Source organism: Muscardinus avellanarius, assembly GCF_963383645.1.
Source record: "Muscardinus avellanarius genome assembly, chromosome: 1".
Taxonomy (NCBI): domain Eukaryota; kingdom Metazoa; phylum Chordata; class Mammalia; order Rodentia; family Gliridae; genus Muscardinus; species Muscardinus avellanarius.
Genome location: NC_137786.1, coordinates 203,187,808 through 203,208,975, shown reverse-complemented (window position 1 = coordinate 203,208,975; position 21,168 = coordinate 203,187,808).

Sequence of the window (21,168 nt, the reverse complement as noted above, 5' to 3'; positions counted from 1 at the left end):
GGAAATCTTAATTTCTGTTACCTCAAAGAAGATTTCTTAGTGACTTATTTCTGGTCAAAACAGTCTCTTCCGGGAGATCCTGAATGTGGATGCAGAGCCCCCAAGTGAATAAAATGATGCTAGCAAAATCTCTTTGAATAACTTCCTAATTTGAAATTTGACAAATGCGCATTGTGTCTTTGTGTCAAAATACCATACTATCATCCACAAATATGTGTAAAATTATTGTCAATTTAACATCTAAATAAGGATTTTAAGAAATGAAAGATTATAAACATGACTCTAAACTTGGTTTAGAAAGCTTATTTATAAGTTTTATAGGCTTATAAATTTATTTATAAGCAAATGTTATTTATAGGCAAATGTTGCTAAGTAATTTCTGATGACACTCATCTATCTCATTAAACATCCCTCTTGCAGTGTATGAACTACTATATTAACATTTCTGATTTCTATCTATGCTTAAAACTAATAAACCACAATCCTTTGGAATCCTCTGAATATATATATATATATATATATATATATATATATATATATATATATATATATAATTTTATTGTTCACTCATTTAATTTTTTTGTGATGCTGGGGATTGAACCCAGGTGCATTCTACCTCTGAACTATACCGCCAACCCTAATTTTGTATTCTTGATTTAGAAACAGGGTCTCACTAAGTTGCTGAGGACCTCACTAAGTAGCCAAGACTGACCTGAAACCTGCGACCCTCCAGTCTCAGTCTCCCAAGTACTGGGATTACAAGTGTGCACCACCACACCCAGCTAATATATATTTTAAACGAATCATTTCCAAGTAGGTCAATGAGAGTGATTGAAGGGATTAGAGAAGCATTGAATATTCACTATGGAAAGAAAACAGTGGTAAAGCATTGTAATATGGAGCACAATGTTCTACACAATCTGGTCCCTGTTGATACTACAGCAATTCTATACTTCACACGCTGGTTTTCAGCTGAGCAAGGTCTCTTCGTCTGCTTCTCCAGTGCATCATTCTCTTTCCTACTTCAGACAATTTGTGCAAATAATCACCTTTGCTTAAAATGCTTTTGCCTGATTTGAAAAAAGTAAGTAAATGCAAATCATTCTTCAAATATTAAGTTTAAAAATGTCTATTATATTTACCACCCCATGCAAAGGAGATAAAGTACCTTAGATGCCAAGGATATACAGTGCTTCAAGAAAGAAGAAATACTCTCTTTGAGTTCAATGAGAATCAAATAAGATGATCATTTAGAATTGACTGTCAGGTTTATTTCATGTTAGATGGTCATGCCTCAGTTCTCATGTGCTGTTATTTGTCTTCAGAAAAATCTCTGTCTCCTGGTTTCCTTCATATCTATGTGGCTATTACATCTTAATAGTTCCCTCATGTTCTCTTTAATTTCATGTAGGAGTATTTTAAAGCTATAAATATACTATAAATAAACTCATCCACCTTGGTTATCTAAACCTTATGTAAATAGTTAAATGTTTCTGTTGTTATTGTTGTTATTGTTGTTGTTGTTTTTGTTGTTGTTGTTGTTATTGTTGTTTTCTTTGGAACTAGAGCTTGAACCCAGGAGCATTCTACCTCTAAGCTATAACCCCAGCCCTATTTTTATTCTTTATTTTGAAATAGAGTCTCATTAAGTTGCAGAGAACTTCACTATTTAGCAGAGACTGTCCTTGAACCTGTAGTTCTCCTTTCTCAGCCTTATAGTAATGAGATTACAAGCATATGTAACTATATCTAGTTTAAATATTTATTTTAAATATTATTAGTTTTATGTTTGATCCCAAATTTAAATCATAACCAGGCCCTTTAATCTGAAATCTAGAATATCTTGCAAATGAGATTATATCTTTAAATATCCACTCAATATCACAACTTAGATGTGTAAAGTACATCTAAAAATTAAGAAGTTCAAAACCTACTTTCAGTTATTGCTTCCAACACTTTAATCATCCAGATTTTAAAAATAACTGCCTAGTCCTTCCGATCACTAAAAACAAAATCTTTAAATTCTAAACACAATCTCTTCTACTCTGACAATTCTTTTCTCTTTTAACTATCACAGCCTCTCTCTCTCTCCCTTAGTCATGCTCACAAGGTTTATTTTTTTCTTTTTTATTATTTTTTGAAAAAAAACAGATTTTGAATTTATTAATTCTTTTAATGTTGGGGTTTCTTATCATATTCATTTTTAATCATGAGTTCCCTCTTTCTGATATATCTTTATTTAGTTTTATTCTTTACCTAACCTTTTGTGGTGGGTAATAGACTCTTATTTTTCATCTCTTCTATTTATTTATAAAGTGACTTAAAGCTCTATACTTTCTTCTGAAAATACCATTAGCTACAACTCATAGATTCTGGTAGGAAATATTTTCCTCTTTACTGCTTCTTACATGTTTTAACACTTCTATCTTAAATATTTTCTTTGATCCATGAGTTGTACAGTATTATTTTAAAATCAGGGTCACTTATATCTTGCTTTTTGTTGTTAAAACTGTTATCTTTTCCTCTCAAATACTTGTTTTAATAAATATTTCTTTCCATTCTTCTAGTTGTTTGGCCTCTTTGTTTTTTTTTAATTTAATTTTATTTTATTTTTTATTTTTTATAAGTGGAACATATTGAGAGTGGTGTACATTTACATTGTGCTTCATGCCCTTCTCCCTCCCTTTCCCTCCCCCCCCAATAGAGAGTGTCCAGGTTAATCATGTTGTATTTATGCTATTACACATATTTGTATGTAGCTTCTCCATTGAACAACCTCAGCTTTCTTCCTCTCCTATCCTTCCATTCAAGCTTTGCTGAGATTTCCCCTCCATCATTTGGAATCCCTATGGTATTACCACTACTCCCTAGCTTGAACATATTAGAGAGAACATGTATCCCTTCTCTTTCTGTTCTTGACTAATCTCACATAATATAATGTTCTCTAGTTCCTTCCATCTTCTTGCACATGTTATTATTTTATTTTTCTTTATAGCTGAATAGAATTCCATAGTGTGTATTTCCCATAATTTTGCAATCCATTCATCTGTTGATGGAGATCTAGGTTGGTTCCATATTTTGGCTATTACAAACTGTGCTTCTATGAACATGGGTATGCATATGTTAACATAGTTCTCTGATTTCAACCCCTTTGGAAAGATACCCAGGAGTGGTATAGCCAGATCAAATGGTGGATGTATTCCCAGTTTTCTAATGAATCTCCATACTGATCTCCATAGTGGCTGAACTACTTTTCACTCCCACCAACAGTGTAAAAGAGTTCCTCTTTCCCCACATCCTTACCAGCATTTGTTCAACATTTGTTGAACAGCATATGTTCAAGCTAAAATGTTCAGCATTTGTTGTTATTTGATTATTTATGTTTGCCACTCTGATTGGGGTTAGATGGAATCTCAGCATAGTTTTGATTTGCATCTCCCTGATGGCTAGTGATGTTGAACATCTTTTCATGTATCTATTGGCCATTTGTATTTCTTTTTTTGTGAAATGTCTATTCATTTCAATTGCCCATTTCTTGATTGGGTTGTTTGTTTTGCTAGTGTAGAGTCTTTTGAGCTCTCTGTATATTCTGGATATTAGCCCCCTATTAGAGGTAGCTGGTAAATATCTTCTCCCATTCTGTAGGCTTACTCTTTAGGTTCTTTATGGTTTCCTTTTATGAGAAGAAACTTTTTAGTTGAAAGAGATCCCACTTATTAATTCTTGCTTTAATTTCCTGTGCTTTGGAAGTCTTATTAAGAAAATTACTCCCTGTACCTATATGTTGGAGTGTAGATCCAATGCCTTTCTCTAATAACTTCATAGTCTCTGGTCTAATTTCTAAGTCTTTGATCCATCTCGAGTTGATTCCTGTGCATGGTGAGAAGTAAGGATTCAGATCCAACTTTCTACAAATGGATAGCCAATTCTCCCAGCACATTTGTTGAAAAGGCTGTCTTTTCTCCAGTGTATGAGTTTGGCCTCTTTGTCAAAGATCAGTTGACTATAGATTTGTGGGTTTGTTTATGTATCTTCTATTCTGTTCCACTGGTCAGTCTGCCTATTGTTGTGCCAATACCATGCTGTTTTTAACTACTATTGCTTTATAGTATAATTTGAAGTACGGGATTGTGATGCCTCCTGCCTGGTTCTTGTTACTGAGAATTGCTTTATCTATTCTGGGTCTTTTCTTCCTCCATACAAAATCCATAACTGATTTTTTCAGGTCTATGAGCAATTTTGTTGGTATTTTAATGGGGATTGCATTGAATCTATAGATCACTTTTGACAGAATGGCCATTTTGATAATATTAATTCTGCCTATCCATGAGCAAGGGAGATCTTTCCATCTTCCAAGGTCTTCTTCAGTTTCTTTCTTCAATATTTTGTAGTTTTCTCTGTAGAGGTCTTTTACATCTTTGGTTAGGTTTATTCCTAGGTATTTTATTGGTTTAGAGGTTATAGTAAATGGAATAGTTTTCTTCATTTCTGTTGCTGTGGATTAATTTTTGGCATAAAGAAAAGCAACTGATTTCTTTAGGTTGATTTTGTATCCTGCAACTTTGCTGAATTGGTTAATCAGCTCCAGAAGTCTTTTGGTTAAGTTCATTGGATCTTCGAAATAAAGAATCATATCATCTGCAAATAAGGATAGTTTTAGCTCCTCTCGTCCTATTTGAATTCCTTTGATTTCCTTCTCTTGTCTTATTGCTGTGGCAAGAGTCTCAAGGACTATATTGAAAAGGAGAGGTGATAATGGGCATCCTTGTCTTGTGCCTAATTTTAAAGAAAATTCTTGCAGTTTTTCTCCATTCAATATGATGTTTGCTTTGGGTTTATTGTATATAGCCTTAATGATGTTGAAATATGTTCCTTCTATTCCAATTTTCTGCAGTGTTTTAACATAAATGGGTGTTGGATTTTTTCGAATGCTTTTTCAGCATATATTGAAATGATCATGTGGTTTTTGTTCTTAGTTCTATTTATGTGGTGAATAACATGTATTGATTTGCGTATGTTGAACCAGCCTTGCTTTTCTGGGATGAAACCAACTTGGTCATGGTGTACAATTCTCTTGATATGGATTTGAATGCGTATAGCTAGTTTTTTGTTTAGAATTTTTGTGTCTATGTTCATTACAGATATTGGTCTGTAATTTTCCTTTATTGAAGTATCTTTATTTGGTTTGGGGATTAATGTGATACTGGCCTCATAGAAGGAATCAGGGAGAATTCCATCTCTTTCAATTTTCCGGAACAAGTTGTGAAGCATTGGTATTAGTTCTTCACTGAAAGTTTTGTAGAATTCAGTTGGGAACCCATCAGGGACTGGGCTTTTCTTTGTTGGTAGAAGTTTGATCACTGTTTCTATTTCTTTGGTTGCTATTGGTTGGTTTAGGCTTGCTATGTCCTCTTGGTTCAGTTTAGGTAGGTTATATGTGCTTAGAAATCTATCGATTTCTTCCATGTTTTCCAGTCTGTTGGAGTATAAATTCTCAAAATAGTTTCTAATAATCCTTTGAATTTCCCCTTTGTCTGTGGCGATGTCTCCTTTTCATTTCTGATTTTAATAATTTGAGTTGATTCTCTCTTTCTTTTTATTAGGTTGGCCAGGGGTTTGTCAATCCTATTAATCTTCTCAAAGAACCAGCTTTTTGTTTTGTTGATTCTTTGAATTGCTTTTTTGTTCTCTATTTCATTTATTTCTGCTCTGATTTTAATAATTTCTTGCCTTCTGCTGACTTTGGGATTAAACTGTTGCAGTCTTTCTAGGTTCTTGAGTTGTGTCATTAGGTTGATTGCTTGGTTGCTTTCTGTTCTTCTTATGTGGGTATTCAATGCTATGAACTTTCCTCTCAACACTGCCTTCAAAGTGTCCCATACATTTTGGTAAGTTGTTTCTCTGTTTTCATTTAGTTCCATAAATTTCTTTATTTCTCCCCTAATTTCCACTCTTACCCACTCATCATTCAAGAGTGTATCATTCAATCTCCATGTATTTAAATAGTTTCTTTTGGGTTTCCTGTTGTTGATTTCTACTTTCATTCCATTATGGTCTGAAAAGATGCAGGAAATTATATTACATCTTTTGAATTTGCTGATGCTTTCTTTGTGCCCCAGAATATGATCTGTTTTGGAGAAGGTGCCATGGGCTGCTGAGAAGAATGTGTATTCTGTTTTTCCTGGTTGAAATATTCTGTATATGTCTATTAAGTCCATTTGGTTTATAGTTTTCATCAGTTCTGCAGAGTCTTTACTCATCTTTTGCCTTGAAGGTCTATCTAGTGGCATGAGAGCTGTATTGAAGTCTCCCACTATTATTGTATTTGGGTCCATGTGAGATCTTATGTCCAAGAGGATTTGTTTTACAAATGTGGCTGCACCCACATTCAGGGCATAAACATTTACTACCATTATATCTTCTTGGTGGATTGTTCCTTTTAATAAAAGGAAGTGCCCTTCTTTGTCTCTTCTGATGTATTTTAGCTTAAAGTCTGTTTTGTTGCATATCAGTGTTGCTACTCCTGCCCGTTTTTGGTCCCCATTGGCATGATATTTTTCCATCCTTTCACTTTCAGTCTGTGAATATCTTTTGCTGTAATGTGTGTTTCTTTCAAACAGCATATATTTGGATTATATTTTTTTAATCCACATTGCCAGTCTGTGCCTTTGATTGGAGAGTTAAGTCCTTTGACATTCAGTGTTATTATTAAAATGTGTTATTTATTTTCTGTCATTTTGTGTTCTATCTTCTGTTGGATATAGTATTATTTCTTCTTACTTAGATGCCCTGCTGATCAACTTCATCTCTTCTCTGGTTCTGGAGTCTGCTTCTCTTTTATTCTTTATGGTTTATTTCTTTAAGTATTTTCTCTAGTTTTGGCTTAGAATTCATGAATTTTTTGAGGTTCTGCTTATCCTGAAATACCTTTGTTTCTCCATCAATGTTGAATAATAGTTTGCTGGATATGGAAGTTTTGGTTGGAAGTTGTTTTCTTCCAGAGTATGGATCACATCATACCAGTCTCTCCTGGCATTCATGACTTGGGATATATAGTCTGGAGTGATTCTTACTGTTTTGCCTCTATATGTTACCCATCCTTTTGTTCTCACTGCTTTTAAGATTCTTTCCTTGACGTCTATGTTGGTCATTTTGATTATTATATGATGTGGGATGTTCTTCTTTTATCTTGTTATCTTGTCTTAGTGGTGTTCTGTATGTCTCCTGAACATGAAGATCCAAATCTCTTTCCATGTTTGGAAAATTCTCTGAAATTATTTCTTTGAAGAGATTATGGATGCCCTTGGTCTGTAATTCTATCCCTTCTTCAATGCCTTTTATCTGTAGGTTAGGATGCTTCATATTGTCCCATAGTTGCTGGATGCTTAGGTTTTGTTGTTGTACTGACTTCTGTATGCTGTTGACTGTGTTTTCAGTTTTGAATGAACTGTCTTCTAACAGTGATATTCTACTTTTCATTTAATCTAATCTTCCAGAATTTCTTTCTATTGCTGTCTTAATTTCATTTATCGACTCTTTCATTTCATTCCAGACATCTTTCTGATTCTTTCTTAGTGTTTAAATTTCCTCTTTCATCTCCTATAGACTTCTTTTAAAACCTTTCATCATATTGTAGATCAAGATTCTGAACTCCCCTTCTTACATTTCTTGTATGTCAGTATTCATGATTTCTGTTGTCTCTTAATTATTACTGGTTCTCATATTTTCAGTATTCTCAGTTCTGTTTTTCTGATTTCTACCCATTACTTGTGAGTATTATGTTTAGTCCAATCTTAGTATTAGGAGTTTAGAGGTATTGGCAAGTCAGCAGTGCTTTTCCAATGTTGAAGGTTGGGTGGATAGGGAAGGAGCTGGGGTGATGGGTATAGGAGTCAGATTAGGTAGAGGATATGTGTAGGTTGAAAAAGACTTTAAGTATGATAAGGTAATATCTTATTGAGAATGAGAGAGAGATAGAGTTAATTAGTAGGACTCTGTAGTTAGTAGAGTAAGTATGGAGATATGAAATACTTTGAGTATTAAACAAGTAGGTATATTACAGGAAAAAGTTTTGGGGGAAAAGAGTATATAGGTTAGTGTGGGGAAGTTTGTAATAGGGGTGGGGGAAGGAGCAAACAAACATAAATAAAATATCAACACAAGATACCAAGACTAACTATTATGTAATCAAAGAAAAAAAAAACCAAAAGAGGAAAAAGAAAAAAGAAAAGAAAGAAGAAGAAAGAGGAAAAAGGGACAAGAATAAAATAAAAAGAACTAGTGACTTTTGAAACCAGAAAACAAAGCAAACTATCAAATATATATTTTAAAAAAAACAAGTAAAAGTAAAATAAGGATGGGGAAAAAAACAAAACAGCAACCACAATAACAAAACAAAAGCAATATAAACAAAATAAGACATCAACAGCAAAAGAAAAAAAACAGTCCCACTTATTTATGAATATGGGGTCAGGTCCAAATAATATTTGAATGTCTGATTGCTGTGGTAGCTTTCAGAATATAATCCAATGTCTCTTAATTTTCTCTGTACTCTATTTTCATCTTCTTAAGTCACTCTCTGGGTGTTTGGACACATTTCCTTCCTTTGACAGCTTTGGGTTGAAGTGTCAACAGCAAGGGTGGAGGATGTCCAAAGTAGACTCGAAACCTCCCCCTGAGGCCCTGTGCAGGTACTGAGTCTTGATAAATTTTCCTGTGTCTCTGGAAATTCTAACTGGGCTTGCCCGTGTGGTCCCAAGATGCACCCTGGGGAAAGGGTTGCTGGTCCCTGGGCACACAAACTTACTGCCAGAGCACTGCCAGTTCCCAGGGTGCAGGCAGGGTGCACTGCTATTACTGGACTCATGCGTGGGTGGGTGCAGACACCTAGTGTGTGGACCTGGACTAGGCCAGGGTTCACAGGGCTGTGTTCTAGACTAAAACTGAGTCTCCAGCTGTGAAGCAGGCGCAGACATCCAGCGGTGGGCCAGGGGTGTGGGGCGGGTACACATGTGTCCAGGGGTGCAGGCGCAATGCAGGATCCAGCACTGGTCTCTGGCTTCGGCAGGGCACACTGGGCATACAGGGCACAAGACAGTAGCACTAGGGTCCAGAGCGTGCGGCACACATACATGCTGGTGGTGGACCCAGTGCATGAGCTGGGGGCCCAAGGATGTCTCACGGGCACACAGAGCTTTGGCCACCCAGGAAGCAGGCAGGGCCCCTGAGGTAAGTGTCCGGGCTCTGGTGGTGCAGAGTTTAGGCGCACAAGGTGAGCACCGAGTTTAGGGGTGGGGGTGGCACAGGCACAGGCAGCTAGCGGGGGTCCTAGGGTGCAGACAGGGTGCACGAGGACAGTGCGGTGTTCTGGGGCAGGTGACAGACACCCAGGGCCAGTGCCAGACCTGGGGCTCACACTAAGACCCGCAGCTTCTCTGAATGTACTCAGATACCTGGCTTCCTTGATCCAGGTGTCTGCAGAACTGACTCACTGTTCCGCTGTGGTCCCATCTTTGGTGAGCACACAGGATTCTGGTGTGGATACTGCTCGCTGCTTAAGATGAGGCTCTATGAGCATTTTCAGTCTCTTGGGTTATTTTGCCACGGTGGTATCAGTCAGCACTAGAGAATGCAGTTTGGGCCGGCAGCCCACAGCGCCCCAGTTGTGTCTGCAGCAGGTCTGACGCCCAAGCTTTCTTCTTCTTCTTCTTCTTCTTTTTTTTTTTTTTTTTTTTTTTTTTTTTTTGCAGTGAATCTCGAGTTCAGGGTTTCTGGATTCATTCTGCCAAGGTAACTGGATCTGTTTTGTTTCCTGGGATATATTTATTTGGTTGGTTAAGACACTGCCTTCTAAGTAGTTGAACTTTATTTCTTTCAGCTACTGAGAAGTACTGTGTCCCTCAGTCGCCATTTTGAATCCCCCTGTTTGGCCTCTTTGGAAATTATGATATTTTTTCTTCATTCATTATAGAAAGTGGAGATGATTCTGCCAGTGACAAAAGGCTGGTGGTCTCTGTCATTTGGGAAGGCCAATAACTCATCAGTCTCCTGCTTACTCTCTTTGTAACTGATGCATATTCAAGATGCAACAATAGCCAGGTATGGTGGTACATTCCTATAATTCCAGTACTTGGGAGGCTGGTACAAGAGGATCACAAGTTCTAATACAGCCTCAGCAAAGTATCAAGACTCTCAGTAACCTGCTGAGATCTTGCTTTAAAACAAAAATACTAAAATAGGGCTATGGGTGTAGCTCAGAGGTAAAATGCACCTGGGTTCAATCCTCAATGCCAAGGGGGAAAATAAGATGAGCAAACTCAGCCTACATGTGCAACTCTTTCTAAGCTAGCTGGAAGTCAGGAAGATGGATACACTAATACCAAATATAGGTGAATTTTTTCTTCTCTCCCTCCCCCATTCAAGTATTGAACAACCTCTGGATTTCCTTCCCCTTAGGACTCTGCTACACTGGTTTCTAGGCCCATATAAACATGATAGAAGAAAGCCTTTATGTCTGAATCTTAGTTTTTGCTTCAAATTGGCACTAGCTGATACTTAGCCATTTAGATCAAGAATGATGGCTGATTTGGAATTCAAGCTAGAAGGAAAAAGGAAACTTGTCAATGAACTTCTAGATTACATTTTATTCTTTTTAATAAACTTTTTTGTGCTAAGAGTTGAACTCAGAGACATTCTACCTCTGAGTGGCACTCTCAGCCCTATTTTATTTCTTATTTTGAAACATGCTCTAAGTTGCTGAGGATCTTGCTAAATTGCTAAGACTGGACTTTAACCTGTTATCCTCCTGTCTCAGCCTTATAAGTACTGGTATTACAGATATGTACCATCACACCTGGCTTTTACTAAACATTTTATTTTAGATTATTTATATAATTGTTTTGAGGCTTACAAGGGGATAAAAATCTAGAAAACAGAAGGAAAAAGTAAATCTGAATGCACAGCTCTCTGAGGTTTCAGCTTTATTCTTAATTGGCACTTATCCTTAAATTTTTCTTAGACCTGGTTTACACAGCTCACATCCCTTGTTGCAACATCAAAGTTAATCAAGCAAACTTGGATAGGAAATTCATCGCAACCACACTGCAGATATTTCATTTCAAAAGGTCAACATTTCTTGCATCACAGTAAGTTACTAATCAGGATGCCAATATAATTGTACCTAACTGTCCAGCTTCATACCTTCCCTTACTGATATCCCAAACAAATCCTCTGTTCATGCTACTGTTGGCATGACTTTCCTAAAATGCAAGTTCTAATATAGCACCCTGCCGTACAAAACCTTAAAATGCTTCCCCATTGTTTTCAAATTCTTTAGTTGTCATAAAAAGCAGTTATCTGATTTTTTTTTACTTTACTCTGTAGTGCAATATTTGAATGACAGGATATAATTTATAGTTTATAGTCTGTTAATTCAGCAAATAGTTTCCCCAAAGCAGTGGGAATAGTTTTGCTCAGCTTGAGGACACGACTTATATCTAGTCGTGTGCCTCGAACAAAACTTGACACATGATATATAATCTATAAGTATATATTGAAATAACTAGTGGATAGATAACTAAACATGAAGAGATTTTTCTTAAATCTTGAGGCAAATTATCCTTATGGTTGTACAGCATTTAGATGAACTTACCTGAATATTGTTTGGTCTTAAGAAAATAATTTTTCTTAAATTTATTTCCTCTGGAATTTCCATAGTACAAAATACTATGTTCAGTACAATACAAGAAACACAGTCTGTACAGACTTTTATTTTTCTAACCACTTTCTTAACATCATTATTATTTTTTTTAAGTTGGACCGACTTGTTCCGGAGGTGCTACTAATCACTATTCTTTATACAGATTTGAGTATGTAGCCTTGCAAATGATAATATTCAGGGAATTCTTGTAAAGTGCTTAGATTGAACACATTCATGGAAAAGTAGAATAGAGTCTAGATAGAAAAGGCCTTGAGTTACCCCGCTTTTATTCTTCCAGCTTCCTGTAGAACACAAAATTCAATTCACTACTGTAGTCTAGTATTAATGCTATTTTAAAAGAAAAAGTACTGCTTTACTTATTAACTCATTCTATTACCTACTAGTTAGATCACCTTAGACTCCTGTAACTTTAGTCTGTATGACCTTAGATAATTTCTATAAAATGTCTAAATTTTTGACAATATGGAAATAATAGCTCCATTATGATATACTTGTTGTGAAGATTAGAAGTGATAGACATGTCCAATACATGAAATAATGTCTAGGACTAATGTTCAGTATATTTCAGTTCTACTTTTTTATTATTCTATGTAATATTATATTTCAATTAGCTGTAAGCTTCAAGGAGAATGAATAATGTACTACGGCATCCAGGGGACTTTGTAAAGGGAAAGCTCTGAGTGAGGCAATATCTTCCCTCCCACTACATCCCCTTCTTCTACAAATGTCTTGGAAATGACTTTTCTGATGCATATCAAGTGAGCAAACCATGATCCAACTGTGAATTTTGGATATCTGAATTTTCGGTTATGTAGCCCTATTTAAAGAATCATAGAATTTCCTAATTAGAGAAATTTGTGATGCCTATCATGTCTCCCCTTCAAGTTACCAGTGGGAAAACTGAGCACTAAAGAAGGCAATCAGTAAGCATTCTGATTTCTCCTTTTTCTTTTCTTCCTCTCTCTCTCTCTCTCTCTCTCTCTCTCTCTCTCTCTCTCTCTCTTTCTCTCTTTCTCTCTCTCTTTTTCTCTCTCTCTCTCTTCCTCTCCCTCCCTCCCTCCCTTCCTCCCTCTATGAATATTATTTTATCATAATTTAAGATTTACAGAAAACTTTCAAGGATAATACAGAGAGATCCCATATAAGGTATACCCAGTTTTCCCCATGTTAATATCCTTTATTACTGTAGTGTTTGGTCACAACCAATACACCAATATTGATGCCTCATTATTAACTATACTCCATAATTTTTTCAGATATCATGTTTTCTTCCCAATGTCTTTTTAACACTTTTTTGGTGCATTTTAGTCTCACAAAATAATGCAGTTCATTGTTATCCTTAAGAAATTTCATCATAGATAACATACCACAATAAATGCCTTTAGTTTTTATCTTTACTATGAGAGTGTCTCAGGCTCTCTCTTTTATTTTGGTGACCTTGAACAGGCCAGGTATTTTGTAGAAAGTCCCTCAACTGAGACTGTCTGATGCTTTTATTACATTTATATTGGAATTGTGGGGGTTTTTTTTAGGAAAAAAAAGACTACAGAGATGGAGTTTTATTCTCAACACATCAAATACAGGTACATGCAAGCAACATGGCTCATCACTGATGATGTTAATCTTGACCACCTGAATAACCATTTTTGCCAGATTAGTCTTCCATAACGTTAACTTTCTCCTACCCATATTGCACTCCTTAAGTATAAATGACTAAGCATAGGCAAGGATTAAATATTAAGAGTTAGGCTTTAGTTCTTTGAGAAGAAAAGAGTACCAACAAGAAGTATCCATTGATTCTATCTCAGAGTCTTCTAGCCTTCTAGTGGATGTTAATATCAGTATTTTTGGAACTGTAAATATATCACACATTTTTTAATATACAGGCATATGTTTTATTCAAGAAAAAAAATGGATGCAATTCAATTAAGAACAGCGAATCTTTTTTTTTCTTTTTAACTTGCACTATTTTCATACTCCTCTCACAGGATCCATGATAACCTTGACAATGACAACAAAACAAAAATTATCAGCCCTCATAATGGGCCTGGAACTTCTCCAAAAATCAATTTCTAACAACTCATTATTTAACCTATGGAGTCCTTGATAAATTTCACATGTAAAGCTTTCTTTACTTGGCTTAAGTCACATTTCCCAGAGTAAAGAACTATTTCCCTCACTATGTTTGGGGACTGAAGGAATATTGGGAGGTTAAAACAATAAACGGTTGTTTAACATTACATCTTCCTTAGGTGACAATGATAATTGAGGTAAACAACAAACTTACTAACATTTTTAAAGTAAAAGCTAGAGATGGGATCTTCGTTCGGAAGCTCTATTAAATTCCTGAAACTCCAGAGCACAACGCATACATTGTGCTATGTTTATACCTTGGGCTGTACAGATGTTTTGGAAAGACACAAGCTGTCTTGCAACAAGTTGATCTTGAAGCTCTGGGAAAACAGAAAGTGAAGACTAAGAAAGAATGTTGAACGTTAGCCTAAATAGAGTCTTTTGATTAACACTAAGAAACCTATTGGCCCCAATATTTATGGAAATTTCTGTTTCATCATTACTAATGCCAAGCTAACTGAACAGAAATCCAGTGGTCACATATGATAAAGAATGAGTAGATTTTACACAATTTGTTCAGGCTAGTCACCAAAAAACAGTAGCTAAATAAGCAATATGAAACTCAAAAGTGTGGTAGTGACCTGATATCCTCTCTTGCCATAGTTTGTTTTTAAGTGTCAAGTTTACAACAAAAACTTAGAGAGATACAAAGAACATATGACCCATATGTAGGTTGGAAAAGGCAGTCAATACAACTGTTCTTAAGAAAGCCCAGATGTTGGAAGCCTATGTATTGGACTTACTAGAAGTGGATAATTGCAACTTTAAATTAGCTATTTAAAATATATTCAAAGAAGTAAAAGAAGCTGTGCCATTTGGGATTCTCTGGGTTTTTCTGGCCAACTTACCCAGGGGCAAATGCTCCCCTTTAGTTTGATTTGTATTAAAGATGAGTTCTGGATTCTGGATGCCATCTGATGCTCAAGTGGTTAATTCTGCCAGTGTGTGTTTTAGTCAGCTTTTTTATTATTGTGAGCCAAACAACTGACAGGTACAACTTAGAAAAGGAAGAGTTTATTGGCTCACTATTTTAGAGGTTTCATAGATCAGTTCTTGGACAGAAGGTTTGCAGCAGCAGAAGGGCTCAGCAGTGAGGCATTAAGGCATGGTGGAGAAGGAAAGCTACCCTCAGCTCATTTTCATGGAAGAAATGGGAAGCAGGAGGTAAGGAACCCAGACAGCCCAGGAAGTCACAACCCCAGTGACCCAACTCCTCCAGCCATGCCCTGCCTCCAATGCTTAACACATGAGATTAGGAGAATATCTTAAATTGAAATCATAACAGCACTTTTATGAAGCAGAGCAAGAACAAGTGAGTGACATGGGCCAGATTTTGAGAGGAGGTCGGGCAACTGACTGACCAGGAAAGTCCTTCTCTGAACACCATTTTCACAGGTTGGAAAATCTTACCCCTTTCTTATACTTCTATTTAGTCTGGATCAGTTACCAGGTATTTCTTTGATGAAGTGAAATTAAGATATCATTGTACTAGAAGGTTTCACTACCAATATCACATGTATGGGGAGATAAGAGGGCAAGTGTGGGGGAAGGATACACAGAAGGAAATACATCAAATGACATTTGCATGTTTATATAACTTTGAATCTCCACTATAATGTGTAATTGCATTGTACTGGTGAAAGTATAAAAAGAAATAAAAATAAACACACACACACAAAGAAAAAATATTTTTGAACTGGTCAACTTTGCCTTAAAGTTCATAAAAAATGCATCTGTGCTTAGGTGACCATGTCACTAGCGCAGTCAGGGATTTTAGATCACACTGTCATAGACACCTGATAACACTTGGACCAGGGTTGAAAATTACCAGGCCAAATTGCAACATACTGCTAAGTGATATATATAGAGCAGGTTCTGTGAGATATTTTCATCGGGCTTATAGCAAGTTTTAATTTTATAATCACAATATGTCTTTTATAGTATACTACACTTCTCTCCCTGAATCCAAACGGGGTATACCTGAACATAAAAGTATACCTTATGGTCAGTAAAATATCAGGAAGTGGGTCTTATGGAGGAGGGTGTGAAGAAGTTGCAATGTAAACAATGTCAGGAGATACTAGAGGAAGCATTAATCATTCATGAAAATATGGAGTTCATTCTTTGGTGTGGGTAGGAATATGGTTTTGTTTGACTCTAAAATGTGTGTGTGACCTTACCATTACATCAGATTCCCTTACAGATGAGGATATCTTCTTAAGGAGAAAAACATGCAGACCTAGAAATTACTAAGTGGCTCATTCAAGTTCATGTAGCATAGAACTGTAGATGACTGAACTAGTATAAACCTAGCCTGACTTTGAGCAGTGCTTTTCCACCAAAGTCTTACCAGCAACTGGTAACTGAAGTACACCTGTGTATTTAGTCCTTCTTGACTCTGGCATATTTTTCTCTGGTGTTTATTCCAGGACCAAATGTCTCTTGATTCTGCAGCTACATTTTCATGGTGCCTCCTCTGTGTTGACTCTAAGGGATTACAGATCTTCCTTTGTGAATCAGTTGACCCTAGGAGTTTTTCCAAAGCAAAAACAAGTAATGGAAGAAAAGGATAAATACTCTACTTTCATCTTCTTTCTTTTGAAAATGAAACAAAGACAAGCCTGTTGTGAGAACAGCATTTATAAATAAAATATTGTCTGGGATATGGATGCACCCTTCAGGGCAGCATCTAGACATGTATCTCTATTCTCTCTGACTCAGAAGCTATTGGTTCTGAAAGGATTGGAAAATGAGGTCATCCACTCACAATATTTTCACAGTACTGTACTCCTATCTAGGGGACCAAGTCAAATTTCAATGTTCTCTACCACCTGTTTTTGTTTTTGTTTTCATAAGAATTAAATTAAATAAGGTTTGTCAAGCATTAGTGTGTTGCATAATATTTAGTAAATACTCAATAAATGTTAAAAAATAATAGTGAAAATAATGAGACATGATGGTGTTGGTGGTCCTCCAAAAGATATAGGAGTGTCATAATTTAAGGATCAGAATAGGAAATCAAGGATTTGGAGATATTGAACATTAAAACATATACACTGTTTTAAAGCTGCCCCCCAGAGGTAATTAAAATGGTCTCTCTTGGAGTCTAGCATGGCAGAGAAAGAGTAGAGAGTTAAGAGAAACAATGTTGTAATAAAGAATAGGAGAGCCAGGTATGGTGGCTCATATCTATAATTCCAGGATTTGGGAGGCTAAGACAGAGGGATCACAGGTTTAAATCCAGACTTAGAAACTCAGTGAGCCCTCAGCAACTTAGCAAGAGTTAGCAAGTTTCAAAATAAAAATAAAAAGTAGAGATGGAGGTATAGCTTGGATGTAGAACATCCTTGGGTTCAATCCTCAGTACCTTTCCCTAAGAAAAAGGGAATAGGGAAAACAATTATGGAACTATGACACGATTTTTTTCTCTGTACAGGTAATAAGTGAATTTCAAAATAAAAATTAAAAATAGAGATGGAGGTATAGCTTCACCCTTGAGTTCAATCTTCAGTACCTCCCCCTAAAAAAAAGGAATAAGGAAAACAATTATGGAACTATAAAGCTATTCTTTTCTTTACACAGGTAATAAAAAGATTTAATGAAAAGAGGACTACAAGAAATCTGAAACAACTGGCTCTCATTAGCCACATTTCCATTGTGTCATGTCTGTGTTGCTACACTAAAATTACAGACCTTTCTTTGTGGGTCATACATACAATATTAAATACATTAAATTCTATCAAGGCAAAATATACATATATATATATGCTATATGTGTATATATTATACACATATAAATAACTTCAAAGAACCTTGTAAGTAATCATATCAATTTGGAATTTGAAATATATATATATATATACATATATATATATATTATAGTCATTTTTAATTGGTAGGATTCTATGATATTTATGAAAAGTAATGTTTATTCTCTAAGAAATGTATACTAAACATCTGATTATGATAGAAAATTAAAGATATTTTTAAAGATATTTAAGAATCTGCAGTATATACCACATTGCAGAATAAAATATAGCTTTGCTTTGACAGACAGAATTCTTGCCTTGACCTGGTTCTTGATGGATCTTTGTGGGTCTCAGAGAATTGATATTCCAATGGGAGAGACAGAAAGACAGTAAGTAAAATATATACTATTTTTTATGGTACTGGGAATTGAACCCAGAAGTATTCTACCTCTTCAGCTACATCCTTCACCCTATTTTATTTTATTCTTTATTTAAAAATGGAGCCAGGCAAAGTAACACATGCCTATATTTCCATAACTTGGGAGGTTAGGACAGAAGGATTGTGGGTTCAAAGACAGCATCAGCAATATAGCAAGGCTTTCAGCAACCTAGCACGATCATGTTTCATAATAATAATGAAAAAAGTAAAAAGTAAAAGGGCTGGTGGTATTGCTTGGAGGTAGAATGCCCTTGAGTTCAATCTGCAATAGTGTGATCTTCTCTCTCTCTCTCTCTCTCTCTCTCTCTCTCTCTCTCTCTCACACACACACACACACACACACACACATACACACACACACAATTGAAATGGGGTCTCACTAAGTGCTAAGGGTCTTGTTAAGTGCTTTAGGCTGGCCTTGAAAGTATAATTCTATTGTCTCAGTCTCCTAAATAGTGAGATTACAGGCATGTACCACTGCACCTGGAAAAATATATTGTTTTTTGAATGGTGATGTTTCTATTAAAGAAAATATGTGTTTCTGAATTGGGCTGTTACTCAAACATATCAGTTGTACTAGGACATTTCTAGAAATTTTAATATAGACTACTAGAATATGATACTGTTAAATTTGATGATGGCATGGTGGCTTTTCACTCACCCCTCAAAAATATAGTTATTATTTAAAGATGTGAATTAAAGTATTTGTAAATTAAAAACGATTAAATTTTTTATTATTGATGTTGGGTGATAAATATGTGGGGAAGAGTCACTATATTAGTCTTTCTAATTTAATAGCATTTAAATTTTTATAATCCATCATTTTAAAAAGAAAAGCAACAGATTGAGATGGCTGATTGGTTGTGCAAGGAGCAATGAAGTTCAAGGCATTTTAATGAAGTTTTTGCTAAGATGGTGACCTTCGATCAAAGGCTTGAAAGAGGAAGAAGAGTTACATCAATATCTGGTGGAAGACCATTCCAGGCAAAGCCAGTCCTGCCTGAGGTGCTCAGGGAACACACAACCTGATAGCTGGAAAGCAATGAGCATGGAAAAAAAGTAAGAGGTAGCCTCAGAGTTAACAATGATAACTGGGGAAGAAAAACTTATGTGTGGAGCATATGCAAAAAGAAAGTCATTTACAAAATATGTAGGTAATACCTAAAAAGGAATAAGGAGAAGGCAAGCAACTCAATATAAAAAATGGCTTGAAAAGGAACTTTACACATGAGAAAATGGTCAATAAGCCAATGAAAACATGCTCTACTTAATTAAAATCCAGGACTCATAGATTAAAACTACAATGCTTTACTACTGAACACTTACCAAAAAAAATTAAAAATTGAAAGCATTTATTTTTGCTTATTTATTTTTACTGTGTGTGTGTGTGTGTGTGTGTGTGTGTGTGTGTGTGTATTTGTTTTACTGGGGATTGAAGATTGAACTCAGGGGCATTCTAGCCTCAAACCACACCCCTAGCCCTTTTTATTTTATTTATTTTTTATTGTGAAACAGAGTCTCAATAATTTGTTCAGGCTGTCTTCGAACCTGTGATCTACTTGTCTTAGTCTCCAAGATACTGGGAATATAGGCATGTTGCCACCATGCCTGGATTTAGTTGTTTTTAATAGTTAAATGTACTATCTGACATGTACCATATTCTATGATAAGGAGCCTTAAAATTTATTTTATTGCTATATATTAATCATATAGAATTATGGATTTGATTGTAGCATGTTTTTGCCTGATCCATTTCACTCCCCAGTACATCCCCTTGCCCTACCTCTCCCCAGCCCCTCTATGTCCTTAATGTTCTCCCTTCTATTTTCATGAAATCCTCCCTCCCCACCCTCTGTCTATTTCCTCTCGCTTTCACACATGAATGAAAACAAATGACACTTGTCTTTGAGTCTTAACTTATTTTGCTCTTCAGTTCCATCCATTTTCCTGCAAATAATGTAATTTTCTTTTCCTTTATAGCTGAACCCTGATAGTATTTATATACCTCATTTCTTTATCTATTTATCTATTGACAGACACCTATGCTATTTCTCATAACTTACTGTGAATTGTACTGCTGTACATGTAGGAATGCATGCATCTCTAAACTATGCTGCTTTTAATTCTTTTGGATAAATACTGAGGAGTGGTATAACTGGATCATATAGAAGTTCTATTTTTAGTTTCTTAAGGAACTTCCATACTTATTTCCATAGGGGCTGTACTAATTTACATCCCACATATCTATAAACCAACATCAACATTGTATAAGGTTCCTTTTCCCTGGCCTCCTCACAAGCATTTACTGTGACTTGTGTTCTTAAAGACTGTATTCTGCCTGAAGTGAGGTGGAATCCTGGTAGTTTTGATTTGATTTTTTCTTTGCATTTTTTTTAAGCACAGAAATGCAAGTTGCCGTAGAAATAAGTTCTGAGAGGACCATGCCATATTCCTTTGTGCATGTCCACACAGTGTGAAAACTTGCTCAATGTGTTCTATCATGAAGCTACATATCCAGAACTTTTGATTTGTATTTATTCATTCATTTAGAAACAGTCTTGCTCAGTTTCCTACTCTAGACATGACTTTGTGATTCTCCTGTCTCAGCCTCCTAAGTACTGAGACTTAAGACATCTGTCACTGTGCCTAGCTAAGTTTCTCATTTCCAATCACACCAAGAGAGACACAGTTGAGAAAATCTTGAAAGAGTAATGGGGAAGGTGATTCAAGATGATGGACTAAAACCTTATGTGGAGACGATGCCTGGGGACCAAGTTAGTGGTGTCCATGGGTTGCACACTGGAAGAAAAGCAGGACTCACTGATCGTCTAGCAATGCAATGCAGGGTAGCTGTTTTCTGTTCCTATAAGAGATATGAGCTAAAGGGATAGCCCATCACCCTGAAGTTCAATCTTCAGCTAATCTGAGAAATAGCAATATTCCTTCCCCTTCCAGTAGGGTAAGCATAGCAACTTTTCCAATCCCAAGCAGCAGATTTTTTCAGTAAGCAGATTGTTACCACCTTTAATTCTACCCTAAGAATATTCTGAGTAGCAATGCAGAAAATCAAGTTTACTAGGAGTCAGGCCAGAAGGCAATTAGCACAGATAACCTCTTTGTGGGCTGGA